This window comes from Elaeis guineensis, chromosome 1, assembly GCF_000442705.2.
Source record: "Elaeis guineensis isolate ETL-2024a chromosome 1, EG11, whole genome shotgun sequence".
Lineage (NCBI taxonomy): Eukaryota > Viridiplantae > Streptophyta > Magnoliopsida > Arecales > Arecaceae > Elaeis > Elaeis guineensis.
The window spans coordinates 129,586,729-129,602,285 of NC_025993.2; the positions used below are offsets into that span (position 1 = coordinate 129,586,729).

General features: G+C 45.7%; 1 non-coding gene across 1 annotated transcript; it reads right to left on the reverse strand.

Annotated features, from left to right (window-relative positions):
* Positions 1–354: 354 nt before the first annotated feature.
* On the reverse strand, positions 355–461 carry LOC140854945 (small nucleolar RNA R71). The gene has a single exon (XR_012138039.1). It is a non-coding gene; the product is annotated as a small nucleolar RNA R71 (small nucleolar RNA).
* Positions 462–15,557: the final 15,096 nt, after the last annotated feature.

Below are 15,557 nucleotides of genomic sequence, written 5' to 3' on the forward strand. Positions count from 1 at the left end.
TAGGCAGATGAAGGAATATTTTATTCCTTCCATCTATAACCCATCGACTTGTATCCACTTCCCTGATATCCCTGCAAGCCACTATGAGATCAAATCGATTACAATCCAGATACTTCCGTCTTTCTATGGAAATACTAATGAAGATCCTTACAAGCATCTGGATGAGTTCTTAGAAATTTATTTCACAGTGAAAATTTAAAATTTTACTGATGATGCACTTAGATTGACCTTATTCCCCTTCTCACTTAAAGACAAAGCCAAGTACTGGCTTGGCACAATAGGGAGACCAATCCAACTTGGGCTGAAATACAGCATGAGTTTCTTAAGAAATTCTATCCCATATGTCGAACCAACACCATGAGGTGAGCCATCACTGGATTTGCTCAGCTTTCAGGAGAACAAATTCATGAATCATGGGAGAGACTTAAGGAACTTCTTAGAAAATGCCCACACCATGATCTATCTAAGTGGCAAATTGTTCAAGCTTTTTATGAGGATTTAGGTGACCAATACAGATAGATGGTAGACGCATCTTGTGGGGGTACATTCATGAGTAAAAGTGAGGATGAAGCCTACACTTTATTTAAAATTTTGAGTGAAAATTTAATCAATCATGCTTCATTATCCTCCTACGAAAGATCAATCCCTCACCAAAAGCGGACAGAAATTTTTGAGATCAAGCAAACAGACTCTAGTCCTAAGGCTGATCTGAACCTAATAGCCCAAAGATTAGATAAAGTCGACCTTCTTGCCCAGAAATTTGATCAGTTCTTAACATTAGGTCAACAATCTCCTGCACAATACACACCACCACCTAATTATCAGAAGATTTATTCTATCTGTGCTAGTCGGCCCATCATGTGAGCGAATGTCCAACGACTGCACAGTTTCCACCTTTCATTCAAAAACAAGTTCAAACTGCCCAAGGTTACTCCAAACCTGTCAATGATCCATTCTCTAACACATATAATTCAGGCTGGAGGAACCATCCTAATTTTTCTTGGAGATCCCAACAGACTCAGGCTCAGACCCAAATTTTTTCTTTGCAAAACTTTCAGAATAGGCCCCAATATCAAAACTATGATTATAATAGTGGTCAGCCTAGTCAGCCTACTCAGTCATCTTATTACAATCAGCCGTTATACCCACCTCCTCAACAGACTAATCTAGCTGATGATAGATTTAGCCAACTTCAACAAATGATCATGACCCAACAGCAATCCCTCATCAGGTTAGAAGCACAAATAGATCAATTAACTGAGTCTACCATGAGAGAACTAGGTCAATTGCCAAACGAACTAATATCGAATTTTGAAAATGACCCACCCATCCACCAACTACCTAGACCAAGTCATCAATCCAATGTCCCACTTAAGAATCCTCAATTTGAAATTGATATAGCAATCTCTGAGCTTACAAAAGATAAAATATTTAAGGACTCATACCAAGATTAGGAGAGTGAGGCTAGTACTGATGCTAGCCAAAATATAAATTTGAAAGAACATGTTAGCATTGAGACTAATCCAATAGAAGAACCTGAGCTCAAAATTGATACTGAAAAGATAGCAGATGAGTTACCTGGGATATATTCACTAAAAGTTTCATTTGCTTCAGCTTTAGAAATCGGTCCTTCTTCTTTAGAATCACCATCCCCTCCAGAATTGAAATTGCCCTTGGTGTATGTTTAAAATTAAGTGACACCCTTCCAGTATCCATTGCGTCGAACTCAACTCCTAATCCAAAAACTCAATTTATGAGCATTATAGAAGAACAAATAGAAGAAATTCTTAACAAACAAAGGTCTATAAATGGGTTTATGAATTATCTTTTTAAAATTAAAAATGGGGATGTGAAATACTTTCTGAAGATTGGCAACAAACTACTGAAATTTATTATAAGCCATCTTTCTGAGATTGACAATCCAAAACTATTGGAATTTATCAATTCAATATTTGACACGGGATAGAGAATCAGTATGGTCTGGCTGAAGACGGTAAACTTAGCGCTTCTTGGGAGGCAATCCAGTTTTCAATTTTTAATTTTTGCTTTTACTTTTATTTTCTTTTGCATTTTATTTAGGTTAATCGAATCTTGCTTTGTGTCTTTTGTAAGGATCTGAAGATAATCTTGGCTAAGTTGGGAGAATCAATTTTTAAAAGACTTCTGGATCAGGTGATATCTCTCTTTTTCTTTTTTTTTTGCATCCTTCATTTTTTCTACTCCATTGAGGACAATGTCGATTAAGTTGGAGGGGAGAATATTTTTTTTTTTTTAAAGTCCTCAAGTAAGTTAGTATTTAGTATTTAAGCATCTGATTATACTTTAGAATCAAGTTAAACCAAGTATTTTAAAAAAAAATTGATGTACATAATAGAGAGTTTGTGAGATATTGAGGGATCAAATATTAAGATAACTCAATAAAGAGTTAAGTTTAGAACTTAAACAGTTTTCTTTGACTTTTTCTAAATTTTTCTATCAGTATCAAAGAAGAGTTAACTTCTTATGGGCTTATGTAAAGTAACTATACATTTCTTCATATATTCAAAAAAAAAAGAAAAAAAAATTCAAGTACTTCATGCTGAGTAACCAGGCCTCTTTACCTAAGCAAGTATTGAGTTTCGCGTTGTTGGGTATAAAATATCCCCCCAGCTGAAGTTTGTGTCAGGAGTGACCCCTCAGGGATTCTACCGATGTCCGACCTTCGGTGACATTTCTCCAGTGGCCGAGCCTCCTCGACATTCCCAAGTTCAGCCAACGGATAAACTTCCACCGACGTCGATCGGGTTCTTCACGATGAGCGGACTCCACCCAAGTTTCTACCTGCTCGGCTTCATCCGGACTCCTACGGGAGCCGGACTTCATCCCCGACTCCGACTGCAAGTAGACTTCGTCCGGACTCCTATGGGAGCCGGACTTCATCCTCGACTCCGACTGCAGGTAGACTTCATCCGGACTCCTACGGGAGCCAGACTTCATCCCCGACTCCGACTGCAAGTAGACTTCATCCGGACTCCTACGGGAGCCGGACTTCGTCCCCGACTCCGACTGCAGGTAGACTTCATCCGGACTCCTACGGGAGCCGGACTTCGTCCCCGACTCCGACTGCAGGTAGACTTCATCCGGACTTCTACGGGAGTCGGACTTCGTCCCCGACTCCGACTGCAGGTAGACTTCGTTCGGACTCCTACGGGAGCCAGACTTCGTCCCCGACTCTGACTGCAGGTAGACTTCATCCGAACTCCTACGGTAGCCGGACTTCATCCCCGACTCCGACTGCAGGTAGACTTCATCTGGACTCCTATGGGAGCTGGACTTTGTCCCCGACCCTGACTGCAGGTAGACTTCATCCGGACTCCTACGGGAGTCGGACTTCATCCGGACTCCTACGGGAGCCGGACTTCATCCCTGACTCCGACTGCAGGTAGACTTCATCCGGACTCCTACGGGAGCCGGACTTCAGCAGCCAGACCCCTCCAGCAGACGAACCTCTTCAGTGCCATCCGACACCCACTGACCGATCGACCCTCCACTGAATTTTGCGTAAGATCGAGCTTCGTCTGCGAAAGGCCCCCCGACTGAGCTCCTACAGCAAATGACCCTCGCCTGCAGTATTAACGCCCAAGGCACCCAATGGTAGAAGGCTCGCCAGCAACATCCGAGCTCCTCTCAGATGGATAGCTACCTCTCTCCATCAAACGCTTCGACCGAGCTTCGACCGACAGGCCTGAGCTCCACGCAGTAGGCCGCAGTAATGGCCATGACTCTGCTCCACCTCCTGCGATGGATTCTGCGTGGCTCCACCACTCCCCGCAATAGGCTCCATGCGGCAGGCTGCAGTAACAGCCATGATTCTGCTCCACTTCCTGCGACAGATTCTGCGTAGCTCCACCACTCTCTGGCAAGTCACGACAACGGACGTCGCTCCATTCTCTGCAGTAGGCTTCACGTGGCGGGCCACGGTGATAGCCACGACCCCACTCATTTATTCTCCACAACAAACTCCTCTTGGCCCCTAAGCAGCCCACTACTAGGCAGTTACAAACATCGCTATCAATCCGTTACCCCCTCCGCCTATAAAAAGGGAGGGTCTCAGATATGTTATTCTCTAAGCTTTAATTTCTATCCCAAAAATTCTGCTAAAATTTTCGTTCGAGCACTCCATTCTTATTGAGGCAGAGAACTGACTTGAGCGTCAGAGGGTCTTGCCGGAGCAACTCCAACTCCGGTTTAGACTTCCTTTGCAGGTCCCGATGGCGACCGCGACTCCCTCGACTCCAGCTTCTCCGACGCAGGCAGATTTTTGCACCAATAGGATTAACGCTAGAGGAAGGACCCTGTGTCTTCGCAGTACCCTTGTTCTTAAAGGAGTGCTCAACGGGACCGCCTCCGATCATCTTCCCCGATATCCTCTCCTCCAGTTTTCTGCCTGGCCTCCGCCTGATGTCTCCCCGAAGGGCATCCTCCAGGTGGTCAACGGCCTCCACGGTCAGATCTAGGTGAGCTCCCCAAGTCCCGACCCCATCTCCGGTCTCCCAGGCTCCTCCTTCTCCGGCAACAGCAGTCGGCATGGAGCAGTCCGATGATCGGCCTCCGACAGATTTCGCCAACACCATCTCGAGAGAATCCCGACAGAGAACAACCGGCGTATTGGCCGGACCTCCCAAGCGACAAAGGATTGAGGAATCCATAACCTTTACTGAAGAAGATGCTCGGGGAGTTCAATTTCCTCATAATGACGCAGTTGTAGTTTCTTTAAATATAGCTAATTACGATGTCTGCCGTATTCTTATCGACAATGAAAGTTCGGCCGATATTTTGTTCTACAATGCCTTCTCAAAAATATCCATTCTTGACGGTCATTTGGGGCCGATTAGCTCCCCTCCGGTAGGGTTTACTGGCGATGCTATCCTGGTGGAGGGGGTAATAACTTTGACTGTAGCTACGGGTCGATATCCAAGACAATCCAGGGCTTTAGTTAATTTTCTGATGGTGAAGGCACCGTCAGCCTACAACGCAATCCTTAGCCGACCTGGCCTCAATGCTCTCCGGGCCGTGGTGTCAACCTATCATTTGAAATTAAAATTCCCTACCAACTAGGGGGTCGGAGAAGTCAAGGGAGACCAAGCCTTGGCCAGACACTGCTACAACATAGCCTTGCAAAGAAGCGACCAATCTGACCTCTATTCGGTTGATGGATTGGACGCCTGCGATGATCTCGTTGAGGAAAGGGGCGGCCCAATCGAAGATTTGGTTTCGATCTCTTTGAACGATGGGAATACGGAGCATGTGGTGAAGATCGGCTCCAACTTGGGGGAAGAGGTGCGGACGCAGCTCATTGATTTCCTACGAAAGAATGCAGATGTTTTCGCTTGGGTTCCAACAGACATGTCAGAGATTGACGCAGAAGTCATGGAACACCGTCTGACCGTCGATCCAAAGCATCGACCGATAAAAGAAAAAATCCAAGGTCATGCACCGGAGAGACAGAAAGCGATAGCCGAGGAAGTGGACAAACTCCTGAAAGTCGAATTCATTAGAGAAGTCAATTATCCTGACTGGATTTCCAACGTTGTCCTAGTCATAAAGGCAAACGGCAAGTGGAGGATGTGTATAGACTTCAAAAAACTGAATAAAGCCTGCCCAAAGGACAGCTACCCTCTGCCCAAAATTGATCAACTAGTGGATGCAACCTCGGGCCATGAGCTTCTCACCTTTATGGATGCATTCTCTGGCTATAATCAAATCAGGATGGCGTCAGAAGATGAAGAAAAGACTGCTTTCATTACTGACCATGGTCTTTACTGTTACAGGGTCATGCCTTTCGGCATCAAAAATGCAGGTGCGACCTATCAATGGTTGGTGAACAAAATCTTCAAGGAGCAGATCGACCGCAACATGGAGGTCTACATGGACGACATGCTCATGAAAAGCAATTCTTCCATGAACCACGTCGCCGACCTCGAGGAGACCTTTGGCACCCTCCGAAAATATAAGATGAAGCTGAACCCGACTAAGTGTGCTTTCGGAGTGACCTCGGGGAAGTTTCTGGGCTTCATGGTATCGGGGTGCGGGATTGAAGCCAATCCAGAAAAAATTCATGCCATCCAGGAGATGGCCGCCCCGAAGTCGATAAAGGAGGTCCAATGCCTTACAGGGAGGGTGGCAGCCCTGAATCGCTTCATTGCGAGGTCGGCCGAACGGTGCTTACCCTTCTTTCGAACCCTCACGCGGCCGAAGAACTTCTGTTGGACCACTGAGTGTCAACAGACGTTCGAAGAACTAAGGAGCTACCTCGGCTCGCCTCCACTGTTGGTGAAGTTCGAGCTTGGAGAGGAGCTATTTTTGTACCTGGCGGTCTCCCCTATGGCTCTCGCAGCAGTTCTTGTCAAGGAAGAAGCAAAAATTTAACGGCCGATCTACTACATCAGTCACACATTGAGAAATGTCGAAACTAGGTATACTAAATTGGAGAAACTAACTTACACCCTGTTGATTGCAGCCCGGAGGCTCCGATCCTACTTTCAAGGGCACACCGTAACATTGCTCACCGACCAGCCGATCAAGGCAATCCTGCATCGGGCAGATGCTTCCGGGAGGATAGCGAAATGGGCGATCGAGCTCACAGAATTCGACATCAACTATCGACCTAGACCGACAGTGAAAGTCCAGATATTGGCAAATTTTATAATAGAATGTACTATTTTGAAGGAAGTCGAACCTGAACAGGGTGAAATTGACGGCCTGGAGCCCTGATCGAACTCCTCCGAAGAAGAAGCAGACCCCCCTGATTGCTTTTGGGCCCTCTACGTGGACGGATCCTCCAACATGTCGGGCGCAGGCGCGGGCCTGATCTTGATCAGTCTGGAGAGAATCATCACGGAGTACGCTCTGCGCTTCGAATTCTCTACAACAAATAATGGAGCGAAATACGAAGCTCTGATCGCAGGATTGAGGATCGCCAAAGAATTAGGAGTAGATCGGCTCCAAGTTCATAGTGACTCCCAATTGGTAGTGGGACAAGTCAGCGAAAACTACGAAGCACGGGAGGACAGAATGGCTAAGTATCTTGAAAAGATAAAGGAGCTCGTCCCCTCCTTTAGTAGCTTTAACATCAGGCAGATTCCAAGAATAAAAAATACCAGGGCCGATCTTTTCTCCAAGCTGGCTACGCTGGCTCCGGCTGAATTGCCCAAGGGTGTTCTCTTTGAAGTTCTGAAGTATCCAAGTACGGAAGAATCACGGTCCGTGATGGAAATTGATCATGAGCCCAGTTGGATCGACCCACTGGTGGCATATCTCAGGGACGAGGTTCTTCCTCATGATGCAAAAGAAGCTCGAAAGCTCAAAAATCAAGCCTCCCGGTACATCCTTTATGAGGACAAGCTGTACAAGAGATCATACTCTTTGTCCCTTTTAAAATATCTCCGACCTTCGGAAGCTGACTACGCCTTGTGGGAGGTGCATGAGGGAATCTGCGGAAGCCATTTAGGGGCTAGATCCTTATCCCACAAGTTGCTCCGCCAAGGGTATTACTGGCCGACAATGTATCATGACTCTATTGAATACGTTAGAAAGTGTGACCGATGTCAGAGGTATGCCAACATCCAGAGACAGCCCGCCGCCGAGCTTACACCCTTGAGTGCCCCATGGCTGTTTACGCAATGGGGAATGGATATCCTTGGACCCTTTCCCGTGGCATCGGGGCAGAGGAAGTTCCTCCTGGTAGCAATTGACTATTTCACCAAGTGGGTTGAAGCCGAACCGCTGGCGAAAATCACAGAAGCTAAAGTGCAAGACTTCGTCTGGAAGTCAATCGTTTGCAGGTTCGACCTGTCGAGAACCCTAATTACTGATAATGGGCGGCAATTTACGAGAGCGAGATTCATCGAATTTTGTGAAGACCTAAACATCTCTCACAACTTCACATCGGTAGCCCATCCTCAGGAGAACGGCGAAGCCGAGGTGACCAACAGAACTCTGCTGCAGGGGATCAAGACAAGGCTCGAAAAAGCGAAGGAAACTTGGGCAGACGAGCTTTATCATGTGTTGTGGGCATACCGAACTACCCAAAGACTGCCCACGGGGGAGACCCCCTTCGCTCTAGCCTTCGGAACGGAGGCTGTTATCCCAATTGAGTTCAAGCTCCCGTCGGCACGAGTCGTGGCATTCGATGAACATCATAATTCGTAAGGTCTTAAAGCCAACCTTGACTTGCTGGAAGAAAAGTGAGAGGTAGCTCAAGTTCGAATGGCAGCTTACAGACAGAAAGTCGCCCGCTATTACAATTTTCGGGTCAAAAATAAAGTCTTTAGAGCAGGAGACCTAGTGCTTCGACGAGCCGCTGTCTCGCAACCTCAGGATCGAGGGAAGCTTGCCCTGAATTGGGAAGGCCCATACGAAGTCAAGGAAGTAGTCCGGCCCGAAACTTATTACCTCAAGGAGCTCGGAGGAGCGGACCTCCCACGACCATGGAGCTCAAAAAATTTATGAATGTATTATCGATAACTTTATTTTAAATAAAAGTTTTATATCCACATGTCTTCTCTCCTGGCACAAGCCAATATCGATAGGACAATCGAGACAAACCGTGTCGGGAGCAGGAGGAGAACTTCATCTCGACACAATCGAAGGCCTGGTTCTCCTTAAACCGGATGGGGGGAGAGACCCTGCAATGCCCATATGTGCCCCCACAGCCCTGTTAGGGACAGGAGGAGAACCTCGCCCTAACTTGAGCAAAGTCGAAGGCCCGGTTACACATAGACTGGATGGGGGGAGAGGCCCTACAACACCCATATGTGCCCCCACATACCTGTTAGGGAGAGAAGGAGAACCTCGCCCTAACTTGAGCAAAGTCGAAGGCCCGGTTACACTTAGATCGGATGGGGGGAGAGGCCCTGCAACGCCCATATGTGCCTCCACAGTCCTGTTAGGGACAGGAGGAGAACCTCACCCTAATTTGAGCAAAGTCGAAGGCCCGGTTACACTTAGACCGGATGGGGGGAGAGGCCCTGCAACGCCCATATGTGCCCCCACATCCCTGTTAGGGACAGGAGGAGAACCTCGCCCTAACTTGAGCAAAGTCGAAGGCCCGGTTACACTTAGACCGGATGGGGGGGAGGCCCTACAACGCCCATGTGTGCCCCCACAGCCCTGTTAGAGACAAGAGGAGGACTTCGTCCTAACCTGAGCTGAAACCTATTACGTCAGAAATAGAAAAAGAACCTCGTCCTGACATCAATTAAGGTCTGGTCATTCAAGATCGGATGAGAAAAAGGAAACCTTTCCAGCGACCCCTCCGCGCTCCCGCGACCCCACTAAGAGTAGGGGGAAAACCCTCACATGAAAAAAAAAAGGGGGGGGAGGGGTTAAAAAGGAAAGCGACGAACTACATCAGCGACAAATGGAAAACAAACTACATTAAAAATACAGGGAACCTCATCTCAGTGAGGATGGGGGTTCTCATCAAAATCTTCGGTCTCCAAAAGAGCTCTCAACACAGGCCAAGGATAAGACGGCTTCCTCAGAGCGACGAGAAACTTAGACCTCCGAGCCCGAACTCTGAAAGGAGGCGTCAAACTTGAGTGGTCCTGGATAAATCAGCGGCCATAAACAGAAGGACGGGTCAATGCGACGGTGATCGGGTACCTCCGAACGGCATCGATATCGAGCAAGGCGAAAGTCGAAGGAAGCTCGTCAAACGATACTTCAACACGTGAGTAAAAGAGGTAGCGAAAATTTTTTTTCTCATGTTATTTACTAAATATGCATTACAGAGCCCTTAAGGCTGAAGAAGAAAGATGACCCAAAAAGTGAGCCGACACGGCAACGACCAGTAACCTCCAGACGACGTCGACAAAAAAAAAAAAAAAAGAGGGAGAAAGAAAAAAGGAAGAAGAGAGAAAGAAAACGAATAGAAAAAGAGGAGGGGAATACAACAATAATAATGGTGAATGAAAGAAGTTTGGCAGGCGATAATTTGATGCAAAGTGCGGACAAGGTAACAAAATCTCCTTCCCATTCTCGATTAACAAGATGTACGTTATAAGACCCTGAGGGCCGAGAAAAAAGAACATTACTACAAGACTCGAAAGGAACACATTAGGGACCACTTCAAGCTTTCGACTTTTTCTTTCGGTTTCGTCCTTCTCAGCAGTATCTTCCAGTGCGTGTGATAAACCCCTCGGCTCTCGCCCTCCGCCTCATTCCGCTCCATCGTCGAAACCCCAACCCTAGGGAAAAGAGGGGGGGATAGAATTCAAGGGGCAGCGACGGCGATGGCAGCGGCGATGATGACCTGCATCGGGAAGGACCGGAAGTATCCCGGAGGCCGCGATGATGCCGGAGGCATGCACCACCATCGTGTGTTCCACGACGACCACCATCCTAGGTACTTCGGCAAGGTCGGCATGCGCTACTTCCACCGTCCCCGCAACAAGTTCTACTGCCCCACCGTCGGTGCTGACCGCCTCTGGTCCCTCGACCCCGACGATGTCAAGAAACCCACCACAGCTTATGACGACAACTCTACCCCCCTGACCGGTGTCGCCCCGTTCAACTACTCTGAAATTCTTGGGCAGAACGCGCTCACCGGTTGGTTCCATTATTAAATCCCTGTTGTTGAAGGAATTCTCCCTCGAGCCCCCTTCGAGGCGGTGGGAACCCTTAGTGACAGTTCGGCAGCCGCTGAACTCGTGGGCCACTGTCTTTCACCTCCTACTCCTCTCGATCCGTGACATCCTCTCAAGATTGGCCTCCGGGGCAGAAGCCCCGGTGGGAGAACTCCTCGAAAGGCTCGAAAGACTGAAGGCGACGGGGAGCCGGCAGCGGAGATGGCGATGATCGGTGCAAAGAATGCTCAGAGTCGAAAAGGGCACTGATGGGGTGGCTAAACTCTTGGGCAGAAGAAAGGCATCGACTCTCAGGCGAAATGAAGTCCCTGGAGGGAACGAGGGGGCTTAAATAAGCAACGGGGCCTGGCACAGTTATGGTGGCGGATATCCCCAGGTCAACCAGTGCCCGCCACGCGTCCCACTCACCGTGGCGTAGAGCTGACTGCTGGCGGAACCATTATGGTGTGGTGCTTAGGACTATGCTCCGGTGGGAATTTCGAAAGGACTCTTTGGATCGCCCTAATTGGAAAAAGACTCCAGCATGCACGCATTGAATGCCAGGATTTTCGAGGACGGACGTGCGCAGGATTCGAGGAGGCAACTTCGACTGTGAAAATTTTTCTGTACTTCCTTCATTCAAAACTCGAACTCGAAAGTAGGAGGACTGGTGTTGGGTATAAAATACCCCCCCAGCCGAAGTTCGTGTCAGGAGTGACCCCTCAGGGATTCTACCAACGTCCGACCTTCGGCGACATTTCTCCGACGGCTGAGCCTCCTCGACATTCCCAAGTTCAGCTGACAGATAAACTTCCACCAGCATCGATCGAGTTCTTCACGACGAGCGGACTCCACCCAAGTTTCTACCTGCTCGGCTTCATCCGGACTCCTACGGGAGCCGGACTTCGTCCCCGACTCTGACTGCAGGTAGACTTCGTTCGGACTCCTACAGGAGCCGGACTTCGTCCCCGACTCCGACTGCAAGTAGACTTCATCCGGACTCCTACGGGAGCCGGACTTCATCTCCGACTCCGACTGCAGGTAGACTTCGTTCGGACTCCTACGGGACCCGGACTTCGTCCCCAACTCTGACTGCAGGTAGACTTCATCCGAACTCCTACGGTAGTCGGACTTCATCCCCGACTCCGACCGCAGGTAGACTTCATCCGGACTCCTACGGGAGCTGGACTTCGTCCCCGACCCTGACTGCAGGTTGACTTCATCCGGACTCCTACGGGAGCCGGACTTCGTCTCTGACTCCGACTGTAGGTAGACTTCATCCGGACTCCTACGGGAGCCGGACATCAGCAGCCGGACCCCTCCAGTGGATGAACCTCTTCAGTGCCATCCGACACCCACTGATCGATCGACCCTCCATCGAATTCTGTGTAAGATCGAGCTTCATCTGCGAAAGGCCCCCCGACCGAGCTCCTACAGTAAATGACCCTCGTCTGTAGTATTAACGCCCAAGGCACCCAATGGTAGAAGGCTCGCCAGCAACATCCGAGCTCCTCTCAGATGGATAGCTACCTCTCTCCGTCGGGCGCTTCGATCGAGCTTCGACCGACAGGCCTGAGCTCCATGCGACTGGCCGCAGTAATGGCCATGACTCTGCTCCACCTCCTGCGATGGATTCTGCATGGCTCCACCACTCCCCGTAACAGGCTCCATGCGGCAGGCTGCAGTAACAGCCACAATTCTGCTCCACTTCCTGCGACGGATTCTGCACGGCTCCACCACTCTCTGGCAAGTCACGACAACGGACGCCGCTTCATTCTCTGCAATAGGCTCCACGTGGTGGGCCACGGTGATAGCCATGACCCCACTCATTTATTCTCCACAACAAACTCCTCTTGGCCCCTAAGCAGCCCACTACTAGGTAGTTACAAACGTCGCTATCAATCCGTTGCCCCCTCCGCCTATAAAAAGGGGGGGTTCCAGATACGTTATTCTCTAAGCTCTAATTTCTATCATAAAAACTCTGCTAAAATTTTCGTTCGAGCACTCCATTCTTGTTGAGGCAGAGAACTGACTTAAGCATCGGAGGGTCTTACCGGAGCAACCCCAACTCTGGTTTAGATTTTCTTTGCAGGTCCCGGCGGTGACCGCGACTCCCTCGACTCCAGCTTCTTTGACGCAGGCGAATTTTTGCACCAACACGCGTCAAAAGGTATGAAGGGTAAAGAAGCTTTGTTGTGATGCTAGTTTTAACTCGTTGTCTGTTTGATTCGAGTAAGCAAGTTCGAGGGGTATTTTATACTTAGTGCCCTAAAGGCATCTGATATGGGAGTCATTGACTGAAAACTCGCTACATGAGTCAAACAGAAAGCTTAAGAGGTTAAGACACTCAATAGCAGTACAATATTTTAAAAAAAATTTAATCAATAAATGAAGGACAGAAGTAACAATATACTTGTCCATATAAAGATTAATAATTGAAGATAAAGGTAGGGATAATTTGGAAAAATTCAGAAAAAGTTTAGTATTCTTAGGTTAACTTTTATATTGACTAGTATTAATATCCCAATTATATACCTCATTTACACTCTACTGAACATCAGTGGCCCTTTTAAAAATTATTTGATGAAATTTGAGATTTTAAGCTAAACAGTACTTGATTCTAAATTCTTTCTTTACTCGAGGACGAGTAAAGTTCAAGTTGGAGAGTATGATAAGTGGTATATTTTTATATTTATTGAAGATATTTTTGATAATTTATGGTGCTAACATCTTCTTAAAAACCTTAATTTCATGAACTTATTGAATTTTCTTAAAAAATAAATGATTTTAAAAAATATATAAAATTAGATATATTTATAAAAAAATAGATGTTAATTTAATTGAGTAATTTAAGCATCAAAATGAAAATTTTTTTTGGAAAAAATTAATATATATATTTTTTTAATTTTTCAGATGAAAATCGGAGCAAAAATGAAGCTAAAATATCTTAAAAAATAAAATAAATAGCCTTCGGTGTACGGTGGACCGATCGCTCGGTCCATAGAGCCAGGGCGCAGTCCACCAAAAATGCTACATGGTCCACAGGCGTGGTCTACGGGCAGCAAAAGCTATTTTGCATCATCCAACGGCTAAGATTTAATCTGAAGATTGATCCAACGGCTGCTGTTCGTTGCCAGTTTATTAGAGGATTTTTTGCACGATCGGATGGTCGAAAATGAATCCATCATAAGATTCGATTGCTGAGGATGCTTCCGACTGAGAATAAGAGATTATCAGCACGATCTGATGGTGCAGAACCAATCCTAAGCATGATCGGATGACTATGGTTCGATCCGACTTTGATAAGGATTAAAATTATGGATTTTGGGCAGATCTGGGTGGTTCAAGCTCCATCCGATGGTCAGAAATATTTTTAAGGAGATTAATATGGTTTCTAAGGGTTTTAGGATTCTTTTTTCTACCAAAATATTATAAAAAATTTATCTATAAATAGGGAGTCCGATAATAAGCTTTGAGAGCAGAAAAATTGAGTAGAAAGTGTAGAAAAAAATAAAAAAAAAATTAAATAGCTTCAGGGACCTAAGGAAAAGAAGGAGAAAAGTCGGTTCACTCTATGGAGTACGACGAAAGATGGAGAGATCATCAACCATCTTTTCGATGAGGATTAGCTGATCAACTTCAGATCTTTATTATAGTTTTATTTTATTTTATTATTTTTTTAAATTTTTTGTACTTGAATTTTAATTTTAATTTTAATTAATGTAAAATTTATTTTTTTGCACTTTAAATTTTTGTCTTTTATTTTTTGTAAGTAGATGCTAGGATCTAGTTAGTAGATCTTAGTATCCGATTTATTTTATATTTTTTAAAATTTTTATTATTTATTTTTATTGCAAGTAGATGCTAGGATCTAGTTAGTAGATCTTAATATCTGATTTATTTTTTATACTTTTAATTTTTATTTTTTGACTTAAATTACTTTCTCTAAAATTTTATTTTCTTTTTGTAAAATCAAAGATTTTAAGTCAAAATCTTGCCTTCTGTATAGATTCGATCCGACTCACTACTTTCTACATATTTTTAATTTTTATTGAAGTCAAAATTTGATTGATAATCATGATGTCCTAACGACAGCATCGTGATCGCATCAAAATATATTTACATCGAATGTGACCATGTGCCGGGCACTCTGTTGTCAAAAGTAGCTCGAGAAGGGTATGGGTATAAGTATCCCTCAGATCTGAGACCACCACAGTGATTTATAATCATCTTACTCTATTTTAGTCCTGAACCATCTGAGTTTCTAATTCAGTGATGGAAAGATATTGGGTGCAGTCAAGTACTTAACAAGTCGGTGTGTGAGTCAAGATGAAATTGACCCATCTAAATTAGTAGGAGATATGCATCAGTGTATTTCAATTTAATAAAATCTTGACCAGGATAATCTATGTGATAGATTTGAAAGGTTGAAATATAATATGGTCGACTTAATTAGGGTTGACAGTTAAACTCTATGTCACCTTGAGCATTTGGATCAAAGGGATGAATTATATAGTAATCATATTCTAGTAGTTTCTAGAATGTTGCTTTGTAATACTTCGACCTATCCGGTCATTGGATCACCATTGCTAGATAGTTACATCGATTAGTATAGAAAGTTATTTCTATACTATCAGTTTAGGTTTGAACCTATGGGGTCATATGCATTAGAAGATTTGGTCAGATCAGATGGCTGAAGGGTCTAATTAGATTGTGACTCTAGTAAGGAGTCCTACTGGGACTGAAACTCTGGAGCAGAGTCTCACTGAGACTAAGACTCTACTATTAATGAAGAATTAATTAGTAATTAACTCAATTTGATTGAGTAAAGAGCTTTGGAATAAGTCTAATTAAATTAGATTCAGTTCGACTCAGATTGGGTTTGATATGATCAATCCTGATTACAAAAAAAATCTGATCCGATCAAGATTTGGACTCGGCTAATTTCTA